The sequence below is a fragment of the Urocampus carinirostris genome, chromosome 14 (assembly GCF_059441175.1).
Source record: "Urocampus carinirostris isolate Australia breed hairy pipefish chromosome 14, RoL_Ucar_1.0, whole genome shotgun sequence".
NCBI classification, from domain to species: Eukaryota; Metazoa; Chordata; class Actinopteri; order Syngnathiformes; family Syngnathidae; genus Urocampus; species Urocampus carinirostris.
Window position 1 is genome coordinate 22724494 of NC_142362.1, and position 6635 is coordinate 22731128.

The 6635-nt window shown below is 41.1% G+C and overlaps 1 pseudogene; it reads left to right on the plus strand.

Moving 5' to 3' along the window:
- The first annotated feature begins 4064 nt into the window (after positions 1–4064).
- Positions 4065–6117, plus strand: LOC148352990 (general transcription factor II-I repeat domain-containing protein 2A-like; annotated as a pseudogene).
- Positions 6118–6635: the final 518 nt, after the last annotated feature.

Here is a 6635-nt window from a genome sequence, read left to right on the forward strand (position 1 = left end):
AAAGGTGTGATGGCATGACATTTGTTTGAACAGATCATTGAAAATATGATTCAATGCCAAACATGATTTTTTTTATGTCATTGTTTATGAATAAATGCGTTGTACCTAGAAAAAAAAACATTTCATCTGTGATTATAATGAGTAAGGTATGCTACAAATGTAGGCTGAACGATAAAGCATTGTGCAGAAAAACAAAACTCAAACGTTTGGCGTTGACATTGAGGACTTAAAGTCTGGATCCAGCTCCCGAGCCGAATTGAGTTTGAGGTGCCTGTTTGGTTTTGAAACACTCAGAATTAAAGCAAAATTATATATTAGGTCCCTGAGTTTGTAGTCTGTACAGACCTTGACCTGATTTTAAGCACTAAATTTGATAAATTTGATCGGACTAAAGAAAAGACTTGTGTGTAACCAAAACACAATTGTAATTAGTAGGACATTATTCACCATTGTAATTGTTATTACTGTATTATATTTTTACCATATTTTACCATACTTTTACCATTAGGCGGGCCGGATTAAGAACCTTGGGGGCTGCATGTGGCCCACGAGTTGTAGTTTGCTCACTCCTAGTCTAATGATTACAAAGTGGATATGCGCTTATCATTATTGATAATCCATCCCTTCATCCATCCATTGACCCCTCCATCAATCCATCAATAAATCCATCCGTCCATGCATCCATCTTTCGATCCATCCGTCCATCCATCCATCCATCCATCCATCCATCCATCCATCCATCCATCCATCCATCCATCCATCCATCCATCCATCCATGCATCCATCCATCCATCCATCCATCCATCCATCCATCCATCCATCCATCCATCCATCCATCCATCCATCCATCCATCCATCCATCCATCCATCCATCCATCCATCCATTCATCCATTCATCCATCCATCTGAACCATCCATCCATCCATTCATCCATCCATTCCTAGATCAATCTATCCATCCAACCGTCCATCCACCCATCTATCCATCCATCCATCCATCCATCCATCCATCCATCCATCCATCCATCCATCCATCCATCCATCCATCCATCCATCCATCCATCCATCCATCCATTCATCCATCCATCTGAACCATCCATCCATCCATTCATCCATCCATTCCTAGATCAATCTATCCATCCAACCGTCCATCCACCCATCTATCCATCCATCCATCCATCCATCCATCCATCCATCCATCCATCCATCCATCCATCCATCCATCCATCCATCCATCCATCCATCCATCCATCCATCCATCCATCCGTAATAAAAAGTAATCAAGTTCTACTACTTGAAATGGATGACATTTCATCAGTTATAGCTAACACCTGTGCACAGGAAAGAAAAATATAAACAAATGACAGAATATGGTCAATATACTCCTGGTTTTTGTCTCTGATCTTACTAAATTATGTCCATGTGTTGAATGTTATGGCTACACGTTGTTCACGCAACACGCTTACACACGCGGGTTTCGCACTCACACATGCATGGACAAAAGAACCTTCAGAATGAAGGCCTTTTGTTTAGCAGACAGGGTCATATATACTTCGCTGTGTACCGATAACACATTCGGTGCAAAGCTGCGCTTACTTTTAGTGGATTTCGTGCTTTTGCAGTCCCCGACGCCATTTGAATGAATCCAATTAGGACACGCATTAAAAACGCACGGATGGATATTGGTACCACTCTTGTTTTGATTTAGTTAAAAACAAAAACAAAAAATCCTCACCTGGGCTTTGAACACGCTCTCTCTCTTTCTCCCCGTTGCTTGTCCCTGGCTGCGTCATTGTGCAAAGCTTGAAGGGATGGTTTTTATCTTGATCACCCACAGCAACACATTAACCTCTCCTCTCTTATCTCTACATTGGTCATTAGTGGCAAAACCCTCAACGTCCTATTGACAAGGGACACACAAACTCGTTGCTGTCAATGTGTGTGTGGTGCAAGATATCGTGCGCTTTGAGATCTGCTGAGCTAGTGATCTAAACCGATAGCGTTATTTGTGTGTTTGTGTGTGTGTGTGTGTGTAGCAGTGGTGGGCTGTCAGGACCTGCAAGGCCTTCTCTGCTGGCCTAAAAATAGGTGAATCATCCATCCATCCATTATCTGCACCTCTTATTCACAGTAGGGTCAAAGGGGTGCTGGAGCCCAGCCCATCTAGGAGTGGGCAGGGGACACCCTAATCTGGTTCCCAGCCAGCCGCAGGGCACACAGAGATGGACAACTCTCTTGCTTATTTACACCTAGGGACAATTCGGACCAGCCTATAACCTGACATGCATGTTTTTGGAATGTGGGAGAAAACCTCAGTGCCCGGCAGAAACCCACGCAAGCACGGGAAGAACATGAAAACTCTGCAAAGGAAGCACGGTAGCTGGATTTGATCCCATGATCTGAGAACCGTGCTAAACACTCAGCCGCCGTGCTGCCTAAGTGAATCATGTGATGTAATTGTATTTTGCTCATGAATACTTATTAAATAATTCCTAGTCCTTAGCTTCTTTTCATGGCTTCCCCCCTGGTTTTGCTGCATCCAGATGTGTGCTTTCATATTTATTCGTATCTCCCGGACTACAAATCACTCCAAATCATAAGTCGCATTAGCCAAAAAATGCATAATAAGTCGCAACAGAGTATAAGTCGCACCCCCGGCTAAATAATGGAAACAATTCCTTCTAGTTTGGAAAATACGGTGGGCATTTAACCAATGACATTTCAACCATTAATTGTTGACAGGGTTAGAAATCTGCCTGGAGACCTTCACAAGAAGAAGAAAAAACTTTTGGTTTAGCCAATCAGATTTCGATTTGGCGACATCAAAGCCTGCTAGAATGTGAAAGAAAAGTTTAGCTAGCGGGCAGTAATGCACCAAAGTATAAACTCGATTATTCTACTTTACTATAACAGCATTTATTTTTTCACGCTATAACAAACTTTTAACTCATTCAAACTTTGAACTTTTTATACTAAGTGAATTTAATGTCAAGCAACTGAGAATCTCTAGAAAAAAAATCACAAAATAATAAATAAAAATATTGTCTTGTCAGCGCAACAATGAAATGAAATGAAATGATCTGCATTTATATAGCGCTTTTCAAGTCAATGACTTCCCAAAGCGCTTTACATTGTGCTTCACATTTCCCAATAGCGGCCGTGATCTGTGCTGCCATGTAAGGCGCTAACCTGCTTATTGGGGGTAATTGGAGATTCAATGTCTTACCCAAGGACACTTCGACATGTAACACGGACAAGCCGGGATTCGAACTGGAATCCCTTAATCCTAAAACGATCGCTCTACCTCCTGAGCTACTGCCGCCCCAAACAACAAATCAACTATAAAATACAAGAATGCATTTTACATTTGTTATGTTATAACACATTATTCCTGAAAAACACAAGAAACATAAATTGAAATATCTACCAATGTACAAAAATGATAGAATACAAATCAAGTTGAACCTTTTTTGAACTTCACTTGAGAAAAGAACTTGAATAAGGAACAATCACAAGATAATAAAAGCGTCTTCCAGAAAGAGCACATCACTAAAGGCCATTACTGAAGGCCTAGGTGTGAAATGCATGGTACGCCATGTGTGTTACAGTAATATTTCTTGTTGAATGTGGTGTGCTTCTTGTTTACATTTCAGAGTGACTATAACCCTTTTCAGACCACCAGCATCTATAAGATTTATGTCTATTTATTTATACCCTTCTGCATGATATCATGGATGCCACAAAAGGCAGATATCACTCAGTGGTATTCTTGAACTGATGCTCGGCTTCTTTTGCCTGCATTTGTGCGTGCTTGTGTTTCGAGGGCAGAGTGAAAAAAAAGCGCAGTTCAAATGGTTGTGGGGGTGTTCTAAGCGTAGGTGTAGATTTTACTGAAAAGAATTGTAATGCCTTCAGGAACTTACTACCACCTGACCTCCATAACTTTGCCACCCTTTCCCATCTTCCAATCCCAACTCCAAAAACATTCTTTTGCCTATCTGTTATAATATAACAGACCTGGGCAAATTACGGCCCGCGGGCCACATCCGGCCCTTTGTACGTCCCTGTCCGGCCCGCGTAAGACCAATCATAAACACCATAAATAAAAAAAAAAAATTAAACTTTTATTTTGAAATTTTATTTTGACTACATATACACGTCATAGACGTAGCGCCTTCACGCGCGTATTCACTTGAGTGAGTGAAGGTGATACTGTTCGCCAGGGTACCCTCAAGATGTCGGCACACCCCAAGAAAAGAAAAGTTGATAACGAATGCCGTATTTTCAACAAGACATGGGCTGCCAAATATTTCTTTACAGAAATTAAAGGTAAAGCAGTGTGCTTAGTCTGTGGTACACAGGTTGCTGTGTTTAAAGAATATAATTTGAATCGCCACTACACGACCAAGCATGAAGATGAATACAGAAACCTGTCTGGTGAAGAGCGTGCAAGGGAGTCTGATGCATTGCTAGCAAAACTACAAACCCAACAAGGATTTTTCACTAAACTTCACACTTCCAGAGATGCAGCCGTCAGGACAAGTTATGTAATTTCTCATAAAATCGCCAGAAAAAGTAGGGCATTTTCCGACGAAGAGTTTATTAAGGAGTGTTTATTGGACTCTGCTGAGCTGATGTGCCCAGAAAAAAAGGGCGCGTTTGAGAACGTTTCACTCTCCCGACGCACTGTAACGAGGCGGATTGAGGAAATCACGGGAAATTTAGAGCTTCAGCTGAGGAAAAGAGCGGCGGACTTTGACTTTTTTTCTCTGGCTTTGAATGAGAGCTGCGATGTACGTGACACCGCCCAGCTGCTCATCTTCTTACGTGGGATAACCGCAGACTTTCAAATCACGAAGGAGTTGGCATCCTTGCAGTCAATAAAAGGGACAACCACAGGTAATGACTTGTTCAGAGAGGTAAATGCATGTATGGATGTATGGACATGTTAGAACTGAAATGGAACAAGCTTGCAGGTGTGACAACAGATGGTTGTCCAAATCTGGCCGGGAAAAATGTTGGACTTTTAAAGAGAATGCAGGATAAAGTGACAGAAATGAACCCTGATCAGAAATTGACATTTTTGCATTGTATCATACATCAGGAAGTGTTGTGTAAGACAGTGTTAAAAATGAAACATGTTGTTGATTCTGTCACTAAAATAGTTAACTTCATCAGAGCGAGAGCTTTAAATCACAGACAGTTTGTTGCTTTGTTGGAGGAAAATGAGGCTGAATATGGTGACATAAGCTATCACTGCACTGTTAGGTGGCTCAGCCTTGGCAAAATTCTGAAAAGTGTCTGGGACCTGAGAAACCAGATTCAGGAGTTCTGTGTTCAGAAAGGTCATGACGTCTCAGAACTTTCAGATGAAGACTGGTTGGCAGACCTCGGATTCACTGTGGATGTGACCGCACTAATGAACGAACTTAATGTCAAACTGCAGAGCAAGGGCCTTTTTGTGCATGAGATGTACAGTGCAGTGAAGGCTTTTATGAGAAAACTGTAGCTTCTCTCAAGCCAAGTGAAGGACAACATTCTGACCCACTTGCCAACACTTAAGGAAGCCAAAAGATCAGGCGATCACCTCCAAAAGTACTCAACCATGTTAGAAACATTGCATGCAGAGTTTTCAAGGCGATTTCAAAACTCTTGAGAGTGAAATGCACATGGTCTCTTCTCCCTTCAACTGCAGTGTGGATGATGCCCCAAGTGAAGTTCAGATGGAACTCATAGATCTGCAGTCTGACACACTTTTGGCAGATCACTTCAAGTCAGTCTCACTGCTGGATTTTTACTCCCTCAAAGAGGAGAACTTTCCACACCTGAGGAAGCATGCTCAGAGGATCCTAGTCCTCTTTGGATCTACCTATCATTGTGAACAGACATTCTCAGTTATGAAGTTTAATAAATCCAAACATAGATCCTCTATGACTGTTGACCACCTCTCAGCTGTCCTTCGCATAGCCACTTCAGACATTCCGCCAGATTCCAATGCCCTTGTTCAAGCCCAGAACAGACTGGATTATTCTCACTGAAGAGGTAACATGAGGTGGAGAACGTTACAAGTTATTGTTTGTGGAAATTAACAAGTTAAAAATAAATTGCACTGGTTCAATGATTGTTTTTCTTATTTAACCAATACACCACAATTTCACATAGCCTAATATAAATATTTACAGAGTGCTATATTCTTCTGATTATCAGCATCAGCTATTCAAAATATTTAATTTGAGCATTTTACAATGAAAGAAAGTTGGTGGCCCTCTGACACAATTCAGGTTTCTCATGCGGCCCCTGATAAAAATTAATTGCCCACCCCTGTGTTATATACTGCTTCACAGGGTCCTCCCATTTGAAAATACTACGCTTTTAATTTGTATTTATTTATTTGTATCAGTGTTCTATATTCTGTGTAAAGGGGCCTCCGGTGTACTACAAGAAATATATGTATTATCATTGAATTGAAATGTCTTTATTGTCATTGATCTCGATAGACTGCACGCCCTCCACGACTTTGCATATTTGCACATTACTGGCCACTTTACTATTTTGCACACCTGCCTTTAGAAATGTTCTGGGTATTGTTTTTTTATATTTTTAAATACTTGTTTATACTGTTGATATTCTTAGCTG